Below are 20,201 nucleotides of genomic sequence, written 5' to 3' on the forward strand. Positions count from 1 at the left end.
GACTAAGTGCACATGAGCTATCAGTTCCTTCATCTTATCCTTCTTTCCTCCATAGCTGCTTGCAACCTACCTCCATTGGAGGACTTGGGGAGGACAAAGGAGGCCATATCTCCCTCTTCTTTCTTCTAGGGATTTCTTATCTATCTCAGGGCAAATCAACCTGGCAAGATAGACGTCAAGATTGGTCGACGGCGTGGGCAGCATTGCGTGAATTTTAGAAACGGCGTAGTTTTCTGACAGCGTAGCAGTCGGGCTGCTGTACATGCAACAGGTGGCGCAATCTGTACTGCTATCTTGGGGCTTTGATAGCCCCCCAAGTGGGCTATCCTCAGCTAAAAGGGTTCCTCGAAATTCCTCTCACAGAGAGAGATCTCTGCCAAACCCTAACTGTGTTTTTTTGGGCAGCCATAGCCAACAAGCTCCAAGCTTGACATTTTATCATATTTTCACTCTGAGCTTCATTAACAGTGATTCTAATCACTGAAGTAGAGTCTCTAAAGCCTATTCTAGATTCTAAAGCTCTTGGGCATGCTCAATGGACATCACCAACCATTGGGAAGCCGACTTCCAACCGGGTTCCATTCAAGCACTTCACTAAGCTTCACAATAGTGTTTTTTTTTTAACACTAATCATGAATCATCATGTTATTTTCTTGTTGGGCATTTACTAAAACCTAGTGAGTTTTTTATTCCTCTTCATATATTGTTGTAAGGTTATGTGTAAAATTAACACATAGACCATCATGCACTAGAAGTGTATTGCATACCATGAGTGACTTTGTCTCAAGTACATTGGTCAGTGAAATCAATAGCATGAGTGTCATCGTACTCTCCTCGAAATCATCAGCAATAAGCATTGAGATCATAGACAAACCATGTCCAACACAAGCTTCATCCACTAAGCCATACCACAAGGAGGATCCTGAAGTCTAGTCTAGGTTTACTTCATTAAAACCTAAAAAGACTATTAAACCTCAGAAGAAGCTTGCACATAAGAAAGGACCACCAAAGTCATACTTTGAAATATTGCACTTATATGATTTTCAGCCTTTCTCTTCATTGCAACTTTGACTTCACATTGTCTAATTTGCTTCCGCATTCAGTGAAAAGTTTGTAAGGGACTAGACACTGCCCTTGTCCTAACAAGTGGTAAGGCCTTCCCAATGACCACAACATATGCTGATGTCCGTCCTCAAATTCGAAAGTTTGATGGTAAGGATTTCCACCCATGGCAGTTACTTATAAAATACAAAATGATGGAGAGAGGGTACTGGCCTCTCATTCAAGGCAGTAGAGCTATAAACTCTACAAATATGATTGATATAAAGGATGACCAACGTGCTCAAGCAATCATAATGCTACACTTAGATGAATCCCTGATTCATCATGTTGATAAACTAAACACTGCTAAAGAAAAATGGGATGAGCTTGAAAAGCTCTATGGAGCTACTGGTAAAAATACTAAAATCTTCCTTAAAATTGAATTCTTTAGCTTGGAATATCGTTCAGGAGAAGATTTGGGAAAATTCATTTCTCATATGAAGGGACTTATGGCACAGCTTGCTTCTGTACAAGCTCCAATACATGAAGAAGATGCTATTGCTATTCTCCTAAAAGCTGTAAAACAGGTGTTTCCTACTCTTGTAACAACTCTCACCAACATTCCAGATCCTACTTTGGCAAGTACCATTCAATCCTGCTTAGATGAAGAAAATAGGAACCACAAAGAAAGCAGCAACAGTCAGGCAACTTCAAATTCCCGTGAACAAGTATTGGTTCATACAGTTCTCACTAGATGTTCTTTCTGTAAGAAAAAATGACATATTGTAAACAACTGCTGGAAGAAGTATCCCGAGAAGATGAAATGCAACAAATGCAAGAAGACAGGGCATATCACTAGTAAATGCCCCAACACTCCCGAAATACCCAAAGAATTGGTGGCCAACTATGTCTCCAATTCATTTGAAGATTGACTATTTTGACTATCTAAATCATCTACCTAAAACAACCTTGTAAGCCTGATTTATAAAGGCATCCCAAAAAGGGGGGGAATCTTTTACATGCCTTATAATCCAATGCCACCCTGGCATTGAGGGGGGGTGTTAGAAGACAGGCATAGAAACCCACTGTAAGCAAGGGAGTATAAGGGCAGATGAGTGTGAATAGCCCTAGGGGCAGGGGAAACCCTAGCCCTAGCTGTCAAGGGCTATATAAACAGCCTATGGGTCACTATCATGAGTGAGAGAGTGTACCCAAGTTGTACTCTAAGCAACTTATTAAGCAAGATTTCATTATTGTACTTTGAGCTCTTTTCTCCCTCTTGTGCACACATTCCAATGCTACAAACTCTGATTTTCAACCTCCCCTTCATCCAAGCACATTCATTGCTTAGGAGTGGTTGACACTAACTCGGAAGTTTGCTCAGACCTCCACTTTGTTTGAGAGAATAATGGTGCCTAGGAGTGATTGAAACTAAGCCTATAGTTAACCCTGATAAAATCACATCAATATGTCAAGAATGTTTTCTAACATGTGATACGACTTATTTTCTTTCACCACTTTGTTCCCATAGAGCATTGACTCACATTAACAATAAAAACATGTCCATATTTTGACCTTGCATCTTCTTTTACCATAGCATCTCATAGTTAAACACATTTTTGGCATAATCATGTTAACCAAAACATGCATTCATTTCATAAACACTTGCATAGATAGCATAGCATACAATATCCCGATGGCTAAAAAATAAGGAGCACCAAGTTCGCAAGGAAAGTATGTGCATTAACCCAAGGATTTTATCTATGAGGTAGCTAAAACATGAAAATATCTCCCTCTTTAATATCCTTTTTGAGAATTAGTACAATCATTAACCTACTTTACCTTAGGAGCAATAATATGACATGGTAGGGCTCAAGGGAAAACACATTATCACCACTAAAAGGAGTTTTTTTCATCATAAGGAATCCATAGAACCAAGCATAATTGTTCAACATCCTTATGCTCCAAGCATCAACAACCAGAGCAAGAAGGTACGACACATGTTATCTCACAAATGGTCAAGATTGAAGCATCAAGAATACTCATCTTCCTTTCCATTACTTCATCATCCAACGAAACATTATTGCATAGTCTTTTTCAGCTCATGCCAAAGCACTCCCTCAAATTGAGATTCCCTTATTATGACTCTTCCTAAATTTAATACCTCAGCTATAGGATTCTCAAAAGAGCTAGCCAGTGAATCATCTTTGGATAAGATGAGACCTAGTGAGACTGCATTGCCAAATGCTCAAAATGAAATGTTGAATCCTGAAGACCTACTGCTTGCTTATCTCCTTGAAGAACATGTTGAGCTTCATCAATATCACTGAGGTTATTGTAGAAGCAGCCCAACCTTTGATCATGATGATTAGTCTAAAGATTGCATCCGAGCTTATCAATCCAAAGGATAATAACACATTGACCAACTCCTAGTTGTCAATTGCCTATGTTTAGTCCAAAATTGCAGTCACCTTCGTGCACATAGACTTTAACTCTACAGGAATAATTCATGATAATGGTATTCTTCATGATCAGCTTCAAAACTGTAGCTTTAATATGGTTCATTAGGTCTCATAGATTGGCATGAAGATGATTCAACCCCACACTTGTAGTCACTGCTTGATAGGCCTCAACGTGTTCACCTTCTTCATCAACTTCATCCTCTTTATTTAATGTGGATCTTCTCGTGCTACTATTCGATTCATAGTCTGTCACATTGCAGCCCTCTCTCTATCATGCTTGTGCATGTGTAGTCTTCCTCTTTACTTGTTTTTCCAAGGTAGGCCTTCTAAGGCTATTCTTAGCTCCTACTTTTTGCAAAATCTAATCTTTTACATGCATCAATGTTGCTATTCCAAGATATAAATAAAATAATATATATCTTCTAAAACAAAGAATATGTAACTCACATTCCATAAGCATGGGAACCTAAACCTCCAGAATACAAGAATGTATCTTTTATTGACTCTCATATCATTCTAGATTTGCACGGTGAAGTTGATCCTAAGCTTGTTGCACTCGAAGTTTTCATGTGATAGGCAATTTCTCCTTATGAAATCCACCCCCTCCAAACCCATACATTCCCTTGATGTGCCACACTATGTAGTCACCTAGATCAAAAATCCATATAATCCTTATCCAACCAAACATATGCATAAGCCACCTCCCACCACAATGAAACACCCAAGTCACGAGTATCATCCGACATGCACAAAGAAATCAATCTCATCTACCTGGATCATAAGGCATTGATAGTGCATAATATCCTACTATCATTTGGCCCTTTGCAAATAAATCTTTAAACTCAACATGTATTCTAGGATGAAATGGCAAAAAAAATCCCATTGCGAGATCATGAATCCCATAGCTTGACCTATATAAAACATTTACATCTCTGTGTCATCAGCCTACATCTTAAAGAGTTTTATTTTATCCCTAAGACATCAAAAGGGAGCACTCTCTCAGACATAGAGTTCTTCATGTGATGCAAGATCCTACATTATAAATGCATCTTCTTTATCTTGCATGATTGTAGCAAACATCTACACATTGGTACTTACCCAAAGTATAGAATTTTTCTTCATCCTTAACTTTCATAGCATCATCCCTCTCTTGCTTAATAGCATCAACACGTTTCATCATTGCATCATCATTTGGCTTTGTAAAAATAGCATTAGTAGATAAAAAATCCTCATTATCATCCACAAAATTTATAAAATCCTTCACTACATCAAGCATGTGTTTGGTCCATATTCTCACACTTTATGATACACTGCTTAGCTTTAGAGAGGGTTCATGTCCATCTGATTCTCATATTCTTATCTCACTACACTCTAGTTAATATTGTTTTTTTCTCTATCTACTTCATTTACTAGTTTAAAATTGTGCAATCTTTGTAGGTCGGTACTTGTGGCATTCTTTTATCCTTGGAGTTGTCTTGCCTTTATTCATTTTCTCTATATCTCTTTCATCATAGCTCCTCTAGCATCTCATTGGGGGGTTGTTTACTCTATGAGTATTTTATTGGAGACTTGCTATGTTGATATTCAAGTTTCATTGAGGATGCTCTCTTTTGGTAAACCAGATGTTCCAATTTCAAAAATGGGTGACATGTGGAAGAAGAAGAAGTTTCAATGCTATTATTGTGGGGAGAAGGAAAACCTTGTAAAGATTTGCATGACATTAGCAACTTTATGAATGGAGAAAGCATATATGTGATGACTCTCTCATTGATTTTTTTCACCTCTACTTCTAGGTTTAAGCTCCTCTCCTTCAACTCTAGTGATGGTTTTCGAAGGCCTCCCTTCTAGGTTTCTCTTCTAGGCTGCTAGTACAAATCATGGAGGACATCCCTCATAATCATTTACTACCAATAAGGGAGTGTGGGAGCCTGGTGAGGTGGGAAAGTTGGGCCTAATTTATAATCTTATTTAGCTACACAAGAACTGGATAGGGGTTTCCTTGATGCATCGATCAATGTCTTGTAGGTTTACAAATCATGGATCTTAGATTGATATCCACGTTCATGATGAGTTGTTTGTGGGCTTGGCTAGAGTTCACATGAGGGGACACTTTGGAAATCTAGCCAAAGGTAGGAATCCATGGTCATTTATGCATTGCGGCATCAACAAAAGGATAGCCACATGTGCTATTTGAGAGGAATTGTGAAAAATATTGAGAGCTAGTATGATTCTTCTTTGTTTTTAGAAGCTCATATGATCATCATTGATCTCAAATCCTCTTCGAGGCATCTTGTTGGGGGCTGGCGACTCCCAACCTAGATATCCATGTTTCTCTTTTGGTGGTAACTATTGTATGGACTATAATGGGTTCTTATCATTGTATTGTTATATTGCACTAGATCACCCTTGCTCTAAAAGAAGATATTATTGGATATGTTAGTTAATGTGTGAGTTTGTGTGTGTAGAGTGGGCTAGGCACATCTTAAATATCTTAGGCATTTTGGTATATCATTTTCATGGTGTTTGACAGGTCTATTGAGCCAACCAACATTTATTTTTGGAGTACATAATATCATTTATGGCATATACTTGACTTATATATTCTCATGAATCCCTCCTCTACATTCATATTGTGTGCTTTACCATATTGAGGTTTTGGTGGAGAGAGCAAACCGATACTAGTGCCTTCATAGCCACTAACTAACATTGGATTTATACTATCTCATGCATTTGTATATGGATTCCATTTCTCAAGCATCTCTTTTATTCTGAGTTCTTTATGTAGTGTTCTTCTTTCTTTTGTAGTGTTTCTCTTTCCTCTTCTATTCAGTTGTCTATTATATCAGTTGTCCATGGTTCCATCACTACATCCAATTCTGACAATTTTGTACCTAGAGAAGATGAATATAGGTGTAGAAGATGACTAGTTGTATTAAATGAAGCCAAATTAGGTGGCTTTGTCTAAAGCTACTAGTCATCATCTGCACCTAGTTGATCTAGAAACAACTCTTAGAGATGATCATATGGCTAGTTGGCTAGTATTGGTAGCTAAAAATGTTGTTGTTGCAACTATGGATAGATAGTTGGTAGCACTTGAATAGGACATACAATAGCTACAAAAGATGAATATAGGGTTAGACCATGAGCATTAGCCTTAGATGAAGCCAAACTAGGTAAAAGACAACTATAGATAGGTTGGTTCATTGGTAGAGGGCTCAAATTAGGCATGGCGACACTGTGTGCTTTTTTCGAGTAGATCATAGAGAGATAGCCTATGGATTTCAAATCTAGATGGGGTGAAAATAATCAATCTTTATTTTAGACATGGCTACTAGAACAAAGAGAGGTAAATGTACTTATGTATGAATTTCAAAAGTCTCAATAGGTTGAAAAAGGGATGACAAAAAATTCAAAGGTATATTATGATCGAGGTGATGGTCTTTAAGAGGATGACGTATGTAGAATGATGAGTCAAATATTCACGTCTTGAAAAACTTTGTGATATGGGTTGTTGAGACCACAAGGGATGTGGGATGTGTATATGCCCTATTGGTTGAATATCTAGTAGCCATTTTATGTAAGATGAGGGATATGGTTGTAGGTTACTATAGTAGACAAGTTAGGGAAATTTTGGATATCTTGAAAAATATTCTGTTTCAATGATAATTTATGGTGGCTTAAACTTCCAAGATGGGATTTTATACCTAAGAAAAAGGTTTACTAGGTTTGGTTGTCATCTGGGCTGGTATGCGAAAGTTACAAGGATAAGAATGTCCATATCTGGTGAGTAGTGCACATAGTAAAAGATAATTACAGGCTACACAAAAAAAATTAGGGGTTGAAATCTTAAAATTTTGGTTTTGAGTTATTTACAACCTAAGCGGGTCACATTAAGAAATATAAGTGTACCACATGTGATTAATAGAATAATATTTTATTTAGCAAATCTTATAGGATTACATCTACATAATGGTTTTTAAAATAAAAATTTAGAAAAAAATCTAAAAATTTCTTAAAGAAAGAGAGATTATTTTATTATCTTATAGCATGTAAGAAAAGGGTATTTGTTAATATCCTTTGAATACACATGATGTAGAGGATTTGTATATAGTGATGCCCCCAAGCACATAATAATTATAGTCCAAATCATGGCTAAAACTTTCCAAAAGAAAGCTTGGCAATCGGAGTTATAGATCAAAAGATATGGGAAGTTTTCTGTAGGATGGTCTTGTATCGAGCAAAGAGATTGAATCTAAAGGACATAAAGTACTATAAGTTGTATATGATTTAAGAGAGTTGGATAGGACTCACTTGTGGATACCTAGGGCACAAAATAGGACCAAGATAGTCAAGGAAAGAGATCCAAAAGCATAAATTGTGAAGGATGAAAGGTAGGATGATAGGGTAGATGAAGAAGGCATTACCAAAAAATAACTTGAAGTAGAATGTGATGACTTTGAGCAAACAGCTGAGCTTAGGGATGATGGTGGGTAGCTATAGTCCATGTAGAGGACATGCAAGTTCAGAGAGGATGGATGTCCTGGCATGATGTGTCCACTCATGATGATATGCTTTTGCACAAGGTTTTAATGGAAGCAAGAAGTCAAAATGCCTAAGTATTTCACAAGATAGGTGATTGTCATGAGTCATGTGAAAAGGATTTATGATTTTTAGAACTTTAGAATGATTATTGGGATTTTTGCAAAACTTTCTTAGATGAGAAATGTGGGATCAAATAGATTTTTCCTATTGTATATGCAAACGCACAAGGTGAACAAGAACTATATCAACTAATTGTGACCGTGGCAATCTGAATAGGGCCTCTAGCAAGTGGGCTTGTGTCTATTTAAGTGTGAAAAGGAGATGGATTATTGGCTTTGGAGCTCTAAGATTTTAATTTTACTTAAAAATATTAATTAATTGAATGAAAAACCATAGAAAAAATTATGCCATTGCCTCCACAAATCCATATCACCTTTGATACCATTTTTCCCATGTTCACTACCACCTCGAAGAAGTTGCTATATGTATATCCTCTACATCACATGCGTTCAAGGCCTATATATAAATATCCTTATCTATGAATTTTTCCTAAATAAAACAATACCATTTTCTATTCAATCTATAAATCACTCCTTTATATTACACCCTTTTGTATGCAAAAAATGTATAAAAATAGTATTTTAAAAATACTTTATTTTGAACCCACATGATACACACATATATTCATGAGTAACTTACACGAGGCTACCACCAAAGCACTTGTGAGTATTTTTGAATGAGATATATGGAAAGAAAGAGCTTCTAAGCTATACCACATGGAAAAGCAAACTCAACTTCAAGACCATGAAACGCAGAAGCATGAAAGCACAAAGGAGGACATATTTGAAGTAAACCACTCACAACCATTATAGAAAGAGGAAAGAGAGATTGGAGAAACCCTAGCCAAAATTTCAAGAGAAGACATACATTTGAAGAGCAAGGATTGAAAACTACACTAACATCTTAGGTTCCTTTGGCCTAGGAAGGATCGAAGACTCATTCCTTAAAAAGTTTTAAGGTATAAATTTGGGTTTCTTATCATGGATTCTTCTTTGAATTTACTTCAATATATTAGGATATTGAACTTCAGGGTTCTTGGATTGCATAGTGCTCTTTTTTCATCATTCATAGAGATTCTTCTTGATTTCAACAATTGCAATATATCTTCTATGTTGTCTGATCCAAATACCCTTGGTTTTCTCTCATGGTGTTGAGTCCACCAAAAGGATTCTCCCATGTTCTACACTTTCGCAAGTGGGCCCAAAATGCATTCTCCCATAAGATTGTAGGATGGATCTTTTGTTCCAAGAAATACTTAAAAAGCATGACTTGGTCCTTAATTTTTACCTTGACTACATGGCAAGATCAAGACATTCAAACATTTTTCTTTGTATATAATAAAATTGAATAGAAATTATCTTCAATAGGAAATGTAGGTCAATATGGCAATATATCTTATGAATATATTATCTATGGATGTTTGTTGGCAAATAAGTTTAAGCAATAAGAACATGCACATATATTGACTTTATATCTTCTTTTACCATATCATCTCACAATTAAAGAGCATTCTTGCATAATCATGTTCACGAAAACCTACATTCATCACATAAACACTCACATAGATAGCATAACACTCAATAACTTGATAGCTCAAAAATAAGGAGCATCTACTTCACAATGAAAGTATATGGACTAACTTAAAGATTTTATCCATGAAGTAGATAAAACATGAGAATATCTCCCTATTTAACATCCCTTTTGATCAAAGTATAATCACTAACCTACTTTATGTCAGGAGCAATAGTTTGTTGACATGATCGGGTTCAAGAGAAAACACATCGTCGCCCCACTAAAGTCATCATAAGGGATCTATAGAACCAAGCATGAATGCTCAATATCCTTATTCTCTATGAACCAAGAGCCAAATAAAGAAGGTATCACACATGTTGTGTCATAAAAAATCGAGATTAAAGCATCAAGAATATTCATCTTCCTTTGCATTACTTGATCATTGAATCAAGCATTATTCCATAGTCTTATTCAGCTCATGCCAAGTACTCCCTTAGATTGAAAATCTCTTATGACGAATATTTGTGAATTGAATACCTCAGCTATAGCACTTTGAGAAGAGCCACTATGTAAACCATCTATGGATAAGACAACATTTACTAGAAACTACACTGCTGCCAAAATGCCAAAAAGGATATGTTGAATCCTAAAGACTTATTTCATGGGTATCTACTTGAAGAACATGTTGAGATTCATCAATGTCACAGGCATGCTTTGTCAAAGAGAAAAGAATTTGCAAGATTCCTTGATAGGACTAGTTTTTTATTGGCCTCTTATTCTAGGATCCTAGAAGAATACATCAACTTCTTTGAAATCTTACCTTCAATTTACTAGAGCACAAACTCAATCAAAATATTTTTTTGAGAGATTGGTTTTTATGCACCAATATTTGCACTTGAATGCTTAGAAGTCCATTTCTAACCACTAATCCTAATGAGGATGTCTTTGCAACTCAAATGGATGTGCTAAACTATTTTGCACATACATTTCCTAGTAAACTTATTATCTTAATGGAGAAAATGTGTTGCTTACAATTTCTTTAGAACACTTACACTTACTTTATGGATGATAGCAGAGCAATGGAGAGACTTAAGTTGAGCATGTAGTTAAAGAACCATTTACATCATGGCAAGTAAGCTCAATAGCTCTCTATTGTATCTTGACTTCTCATGGAATGATCTTTTTGCATTTAATTTTTTTGGGCTTCAATGTTGATGTGGATATATGGCCTATGTGTATATGTGAGCTTTAGTGTTTATGTGGATATATGGCTTATGTGTGTATGTGTGTGTCTAATTCTAATCAAAGTGGAGGTGCTAAAGCTATTTCAATTGAAGATTATCAATCCAAGGGTGGTTTAAGAGCAATATCTCTTTAATTTATCTGAAGAAGGATGTGCATAGACATGAAATAACTTCTTATATCCTTAAATAGTTTGAGCTTATTTATTGAGTTGAATATGGAATGGTTCATAGAGTTTGTGCTTTCCTTCCATTTATCTTTTTAACCTAGGGTGTTTATGAATATATGTGGGGGTCATGGTTGTGTTCAAGGATGTTGATGGAATAATGGAGTAATGAATGAAAAAATGATGAGTAGTTATGAGAATTATACAGTTTGTTCTTTCCAAGGTCAGAAGAGCACTCCCTGCGCTAAGTATACAAATATGTCATGTATCGAGAAGACTTGTTTTTAGATGTCTTTTGTTGGTATTTGGAGTTGAATGGATGATTGGATAGGTTTGGTTGATCTTTAAATTTTGTAGTATGTTTGGATAGCTTGTTGAGGTTTTTGTTCGGTTTCAAGAGTTTTGATAGTTTCCATTGAGTGTCTGTTTGTTACTAATATGTCTAATTTGTGTTTGTTGGATATGTCTCAGTTTTGTTGAGAAATTATAGTTTTGAATAAGTGGTTTGAGATTTTATTGAGCATGTATGGGATGGTTTTTGATAATTTGGCGTAGTTTTGATTTGACTAATATGGTTTTGTTGCTTTATGTTTGAGTTTTGTGTGCTTCTATATGTCTCTTATTAGCCTTTGAATGTTTTTGTAGGTGTTTTCTTGGATGGATTTTAGCTTGGAAAATATTTTCTTCCTTAGAAATATGATAATATGAGCTTAACTTAACAATTTCAATGGAAAATGCAGTAGTTGAATAATGAAGCTAAAGAATAGGAGTGATAATATCATTGGTCTACTATGAAGAGTTACTATAGTGACCTTGGTGACCTTTCAAATCATCCATACCTCTTGAAGGTTGTCTCAATTTAAAATTGAGTACTGTAGGACTTTGTTGTATTGTATTCAATTATATGAGCGGCGTAGCGACAGTACTCACAGCAAAAAAAGGGGCCGAAACCTAAACACAACATTTTTCCGCAAAGAGCAAAAGAGAGAGCGAAAGAGAGATTGAAGGAGATAGTGTGTTTGGGAGGGAGAGGGAGAGAACGAGAGAATGAGAGCTTCTCACCACTGTCGTCCGTGTTCGCAAAGGAAAGAGGAGGAAGTGCACGAAGGGCGAATAGGGACTATTGCAAAGAGGAGACGAAAAATCCATCCTCGGGCCTTTTCCATGAGTACATTGCTCCCTCTTGGTTTGCTCTTGTTCTTTCTTTTTTTCCTTTGTTTGTTTTTGTTGAGAATGAGGTGAATCAGGGAGAAAGAGAGGAAATGAGAGGGAGAATAAGAAAGGAAAAGAAAGAAAGAACCACAGAGACAGGGAATAAACATGAAACATAATAAAGAGAGAGAGAGAGTGTGAGTGAGAGAGAGGAGAATGAATTAGAAAACATGAGGGGGTAGAGAGAAAAAAAGAGAGGATTTGTTATTGTTCTTTAATCTTTTTCTTTTTGTGTTTTTTTTAAGAATGATGTGCATTGAGAAAGAAAGAGAGGAAATGAGATATGAAATGAGAGAGGGAGAAGAAGAAAGGAAAAACAAGAGAGAATAAACATGAAAGATTGGGAAAAAGAGAGAGAGAGAGGGGGAGGAAGAGAGGAGAACGAGTGAGAAAACATGAGGGGGGTGAAGAGAAACAAAGAGAGGGTTTTTCTTGAGAATGAGGTACATTGAGGGAGAAAGATAGAAAATGAGAAAGGGATAAGAAGAAAGAAAAATAAGGAGAGAATGAGAGAGAGAGAGAGAGAGAGAGAGAATAAACATGAAAGATAACAAAGAAATGGGGAAAGAGAGAGAGAGAGGGAAGGAGAGAGGAAAATGAGTGAGAAAACATAAGGGGGTGGAGAGAAACAAAGAGAGGGGAAACAAAAAAAGAGAGAGTCACTATTTGCATCGCAAATGCGATGCAAAATAGCAATGCGTGTAGGAAATTTGCAATGCTAATAGCGACGGTTACAGACAAAAAATAATTGTGGCAAGGCAGCAAGTTGCATTGCCACATGTAGCAGTATGTGTTGTATTTACATTCTACAAATGGAATACATGTGAAGTGTACAATGGTCATCAAAATGAAGGAAAAATCTACTTGAACCCACAAGACTAATACATAAAATAAATACAAGATCGCTTAATGAAAGAGCTCATGGAATCATGGCAAGATACAAAGGATGATAATAACATAGTGCATAGAAAATGCCTACATAAATCACAGGACCAAAAAAGAAGATGATATGCACTCCACGAATCCAAGTGTGAGCTATAGATCCTCGCCATCTGAAAGCTTGTCCCGACACAAAGGAGCATTGAACGGGCTCTGTAAGAAAAAAAACAACTACACATCAGTCCACCATAAAATAATGCATTTTAATTAAAAATAGTAACTACTGACAAGAAAGATGAGTGACTTACTAGGCTGCTGCATGCATACAGTCTATCGATCAATGCAATGAGACTGTGTCTCTATGCATATCGAGTCTCTAGGCTGATGGGATTGCGATTTGTAATGGAGTGGTACAAAGAAAACAAAATACAAGTGTTAGAAATACGATTATCAGTACAAGAAATATTGCAAAAAAATAAGCAAGAAGAATAGAAGAAAAACTTACAAAGTTCTCCACATAAGTCCTGTAGCGGCTACTCCCAAGATGATGGACCACTCCTACCTCCAGTCGTACCCTTGCTACCTCGCACTATTGTGTCCAACATCTTGGAGAATCTGTAGCCTCCTCCTTGAGTTGGCACCAGTCATCCATGTCTAGCCACTCAGGCTTTGAGGACCAAATCTTAAGTGCCTTGCGTCCGATCATATGTGTGATATGTATGCATCATCCAACCTATGGAAAACCTATCTGTCGTGGTGGGTATTGAAAACTCCTCCTGCAAGGATGCTACTATGTATTCCTTTATCCTCTCGGTTATGTTATTCAAATGATCCAAGATATTGTGCCAAAAAACTTGTTGGCACAACTCTCTCATACGAGCCATCACTCTCCTCCCCTCATCATTCATGATGATGGCTCTTATCTTATCATCTACAAGGTATCCATACCTCTCCGAGGTATGTCTAAGATGTGTCCTCTCCCACACATGCGACTGTGCTCTTGGGCATATCGAGGATACCTATGTACATCTGGTGTACCCACGGGGATACACTCTTTCAAAGTAATACCCATAGGGATGCCACCTACGGAGGGTTGAGCAAAATCTAGAGTCACTCGAGTAGACATCCCCACAAGTGTGAAAAATCCTACAGGTGATGCAAGTTCACCAAAATGATGAGACGGAGACACTGCATTGGTACCTCCACAACAACCACCTGAGTCACCCTCTCTCGAACCCGCATGAGAGTGAGGAGTAGCACCTGTATCTCAAGTTGACTGCAAGCTCACTGCATCCATATCTCTGTAGCATCCCTCGGAACCACTCCCTTCGTTTGACCCAAGTCTGGAGTGTTAACCTCGTCTAGTCGAAACCGAAGCATTAGAGCGTGCAGAAGTAGATCTGACGAAACGATATGATGGTATCTGAGACAGGTCCTAGTTTGCCATATCTCTAAATCGAGCCATCTGATCTAGAGAAATATGTGTGAATATCTTCTACAACTCCTCATCTCTCATCCCTCGACTCATTTTACTCTCCAAATATCGCCAAAGGTCACCTGCACAAACAAAAATTGATGTTAGCATAATCAATATAAAGATTCAAGCAAAGCACGGTAATATAACTCTGAAAAAAATGATATTACTTAAAATGCATATTCTAGAGTATCCTTATAAGCGATTCATCAACAAATTGAGTAGGTGGATGCTACAAGTATGACGTAGCCTATGGTCCCATGTCAATCTCCTGACATAACTCCGCATACACTAGATGGTCGATAGAAAGGTCACTAGAAAAGGATGAGTCCACCTCATTCTCAAAGAATTATTGGCCCTTTGTAGTCTTTTCATCATTGTTACATGGTTTTGCCTCCTCTACATGCTCCAAGATTTGGAAGACCTCCACCCCTTCCAATATCAACCCCTCTATCTACATATTGTCCTCATCTATGCTGGGAACATTGCTTTCATCATATAGTCTCACACTTTGGGGAGCTAAAGGGACAACATACCACCATCAAGTTTGTCGAGGCTTTGGATAGAAAATTACATATTCAAAATCACATACAAGAGAGTTTTAATATTTGTGACAAATATCATGTTGTAATAAAATTTAAAAAATAGTTCATGGACATGTTCACAATGGGCCGACAAGAAAAATGTGTCACGCAAATCTGTCCATCTTTTTTCGAAATCTATTTCAAGAAATCCAGATGGACCTCATCAATGAACCGTTGCCCTGGCTCCTTCTAGTATCTTTTTGAACTATTGCACATCAAATATGATCAAGGAGAAGCTACAGTAATCCACTGTGATAATACTTTTCAAGTTCCCAAAATACTCCATCTTATCTATAATGGTATTTGGATCTGTAGCTTAATGTCGGCTCTGTTGATCGAACTTTGCCATGACACCACAATCCGTTGTGAAGTGCATTTTGTTGATATGCTCCATGTAGAAATGTTGTCCACGCGACCACGCCACACTATATATTTTGTATTGTACATTGAAATAGTTCATTAGTTATCACATATAAAATCTAGATAGGACAGTTAATAAAACATGTGGTCACCCTTGGCTACATCCCCTTGAGAATTCCAACTCCTCAGTTGAGACCTCCATTCCTTCGTGAGAGGCTACACTCAAAGCTCCATGTAACCATCACATAGACATAAACCGTAACATCTCCTCCATTTCCTTGGGATAGCGAATCGGTCGATGGTGCGTACTACGTTGAAATTTGGATCTTGCTTCTTCTCAATCTTCCCTAGCGCTTGATTGTACTCAACAAGCCACGTCTCAATGGAGGCATTGTGCAATACACAAAAACGTTTCACTTTCTCCTCCATTGTAGCATCCATCCTTTTTTCTACCCCATTTCCAACCATCACATCTCTAGTAGTCTATCATTGTCCTTCAATGACCGTAGCCTACTGTTGTTTGAATCCACCAGTGGTAGCCGCTGTGAAATATGCACTAACACCTCTGACACCAACAAACCTTCATCCATGCTACGTTATGGCCGAGCTTATTGTGGCACAAATTTTTTTAGGGTTTTCATGAAGCATTCCAAGAAGAGCATCCATCAAGTATGGACAGGTCCAATAATCATCGCTTCGTCTATAAGATGCACTAGGAGGTGGGTTTGTATCCTAAGCATGCTAGTGGGCAAGTACTTCTCAAAGAGAGTGACCATCTCCACTGCTCCCCACCTTGCAAATTCAATAGAGGATGTCTTGATCTCCTTTTGTGAGATCCATTGCACTAAATTTGACAACCTGTAAATTGCCCCACGTTTTTTTGGAGTAAGGTATCCTGTGATCGCGATCGCTAGTACAAGCTGCCGCAAATGAAGAAGCCTTACAAACATCGACTACACTCCGAATAGCAAAATATGCAAGCCACTTACAATCCATTTGTAGTACAAACCTAACATATCTTATGCTAATCATGGGATTTTAGCCTTGATAGTTGGTCATATTTAGAAAATGTGAATCTGAGAGAACGTATCATACTCCTCGAAATGCAAATAGAACTGATAATTCTCTTTACAATGTGCCCTTCTTAGTGGACAAAACCCAAGGAGTGTGAGGTAGTTGCAAGCAACCATCAATACTCGACTGTGGCCAAAGCACCTCCATCTTACCTACCTCCTTCAAATCCATTTGTATCCCTGCAGTGTCTTTCTTTCTTGTGATGTTGTCCCATAGTAAGCTAACCGCATTCTTGAAAACATGCATGGAATCTAACAAGTGGTTGTAAGTGGATGCAATATGACAACTCATACAAAAGAGAGAATCATTTCATTCCGTTTGAATAAAACTCTGTATGGACATGTTTCAACTCTGTAACGTGTCCGCTAGAATCATTCCGGACACGTCTTAGCACTCCATCGGGAAGGATGCCTAGGAAGCTCCGCCCGGCACTCCCATGGAATGTTACGGGACTTGCGATCTAGGTCTTCCCGCGTCTGCCACGTAGCGGAAGTATCCTAGCTGTTCCCACTTAGGATCGACCTGAATTTGGGTTTTCCTGTTTGGTCATTAGCTAGCAGCAACTAGCGTCGGACCCAAGCGAACTACTTGACGCAGAAACGCCAGGTCCGAAGTGGATTCACGCTGCACTTGGTTCAAGGAGAATGGGAAACGAGAGGGATGCAAGGCTCGACCTCTCTGCCAAAAGGCATAGTCCCATTCCGTTCCCCTAAAATAGCTTGAATCGGGTAATCGGTAATTCTAAGTCATCGTTCTAGTTACTTGTTCCGGAGATAACGATCATCCTCTGTTCGTTGAAGACTTTGAGAAAAGTTCCCGGCTAACCGGGACCACCCATCCATAGGACGGACCCATGGTCCATCCTCCGCACTTTCCTCGGTTTGTTTTAGTTATGTAATTACCTACCACATTAGTTTGACATATACAAACAGCTTCTTTGATTAACCCTGTTATGCACTGGTTCCTTCACGTAATCTTATCACAGGACATAAAGAAAACAATGCCAAACAACTTCTTTATTATCATTTTATCCTTTTATCTTTGAAATACAAGGAGTTCCCCGCCCGTAGGCGTATTCATAATCCGCCCGAAGGCTATCCAGTAATCCACCAGGGATCACTAATCCAAGTTTCCGCCCGTAGACTAGTATGCGGGCCTCGAGATCCAATCCCGAGTCACGTTAGTCTCTTGTGCAGGGCCCGGAAGGCGAGGGATTTACAGCCAGAGCCCCCCCTGGCACCCAAGCGTCCTCCTGCTCCAAGCAGAACTCAACGGAGAGACCTCTCACGGCGGGTTCAGTCCACGTTCCCGGCGCGGTTAACAACCCCCTTGGTTAGGGTCAGGCAGGCAGTCGGGGGTAACTGAAGCTGCCTCTCCCTTCAGGCACCAACCTGAAGCTTTAGATATATTTTCATCCTTTAGTTCATTGAGCAAACAATGCAAACAGTCCTTTCTAAACTGTTACAAGCACAATCAATTTCAATGGTTGTTTTAGCTGGCAAACTGTTAAGGAGTGACTCCTTTTCTCCGAATGCAACCCGCATTCGATCCGGAATCAATTGCAACTTGGCAAGATTCCTATCATTCTTGGGTTAGGGTCATACCCTACCAATACTTTAGGTTTTGTTGTGATAGGTTCCAGCGACCATGTCGCTTTAGTTTATTGTCTGGTCATTTGCTTCAAGGCAAACACCTTACTTTTCCTTTTCCTTGGCAATTATTCCCCAAGAAAAGTGAGTAACAGGATGATTACTCATCATCTTGTAAGTTAAATTCTTTCAATAACTTGCCAACCTCATTTCGAGAGATGACAAAACTCTCTTGTGGACAAATCTCAAGTCTATACGATGTTGCAACCTTTTTGCACATGTGTTGCATCATTCCACGGGATCATTCCACCCATTGAAGGGCGTCCTCCGGCCACGGAATTACCTCTACCCGAGTAGCAGGATTTAGGGTATCCTCCAACCCATTCCTAATTATGTTGGCCCATGGCCTTAGAAGTTCGCAACTCCGTCGGAGTTTCATCATTTGAAGGAATGATCCTTAATCCTTAGATCATCTCATGCAGGAACATCCAATTGACTCAACATTTAGTGAATGTGTGTAAGATCTTTGGGTCTGCGGGTTTTGACTTGGCAACAAGTGTAAAGCTAGGTCGAATTCTTACCGCACAAAACCCTAGTTAGCACTTGGACTACCTATCATATCGACTGAACCATGCCCAAATGAATCCCTTGTGGTCTGGGTGACTTAGACAACACAATATACTTGTCTTGCGACAAGGATGAACCTTTCCCAAAGGTAATAAACTAGATTTAATGGAGAACAACAGTTACAACTACACCAATACGTGTAAACATGCGATTCACTGCTTCTACGCATCACATGGTTCACAATAACCCTATCCTTTCTTGGCAAAGTAAAAATGCCTGCTAATCTGGACACTAACTTTCCTAGGTCCTACTAGGATTTATGTCAAATAATCATGCCACTTGCAAGTCCATAGATCATTTTCGTGCCTTCTATTCCTTTTCGAATAACGTCTTATGGGTGTTAACTTATTACAAGGAAGATTTATCCAAAACGGGACATGCCATTAATCTTTCCATGCCTAGTAAAAAAAATGTACCTCAATAATTTCAACCTTGAAATGAGGCAATAGTTGTCCTAGGCTCGTCACTTTTGAATACACAAAAAGGAAACTTGCTGATAAGGTCCTACAAATGGATAGACACCTTATGCTCTTTTCACCCATTCCTTTGAACGTACCAATGATCAATTTTTCATATCTTAGGCTATTTCTGATAAATGTTCAAATAGCCAATTCATTTTCCAATTGCATTTAACTTGACTAATTGCATTTGACATGCATGAGTGCCTCCTAATCCATGAAGTTATCGTGATTAATTCAATACTTCTGTGTGGAATCCAAATAGATAAAACCTGGACTTGTGGACTCCGAGAAATGTCCACGTATGCTCGGGGTGAACCTCCCGCATCGCACCTTGTGATCTTTTTAGAGGCCATCGCGAATTCGATCTCCAGTTAGCCTTTGTGGGTTTCAACTTTTGGCCTTGGCTTGCAGTCTTATGACCTTGGTCCGTCTCCCTTGTATGCGCAACTCTCTTTGATATATGGCTTCCTTGACCGAAGTTCCGACTTGCGGAATTTGCCTTGGGAAGGCCTTAGGGTTCTTATGAGGTCCCTTGGACAATGGAGATTTGAGAGCTTTAATCCACCTTGAAATTCCGGGTTTAGGAAGGATTGTGTGGGCCTTACGATGATGTTCGCGGAAAAGGGCTCTTGAGAATGGGCCTTGCAAGAATGGGCTTTAGAGTTCTTCTTCTCCTTCCCAAAAATCCTAGTTCCAGCCTTGGGGGGGATTGGTGGGGAAGGACCTTTATAGGCTTCCTCTTTTACTCTTCAAAATCCCGAGGGTTAAAGATATTGGGGAAAGGTGTTAAGAGATCCCCTCTTCTTCTCTACAAGATCTGGGCCTAGAGGGCTTATGGAAAATCGGTGAGAAGGTTCGTCGCCTCCTTCTCTTCAGAGTCCCGGGGGTGTGTGGATAGACCTACGGCAATGTAATG

This window comes from Lygodium microphyllum, chromosome 21 (assembly GCF_053477565.2).
Source record: "Lygodium microphyllum isolate KBCC chromosome 21, Lygodium_microphyllum_v1.1.10, whole genome shotgun sequence".
In the NCBI taxonomy this organism is placed as follows: Eukaryota; Viridiplantae; Streptophyta; class Polypodiopsida; order Schizaeales; family Lygodiaceae; genus Lygodium; species Lygodium microphyllum.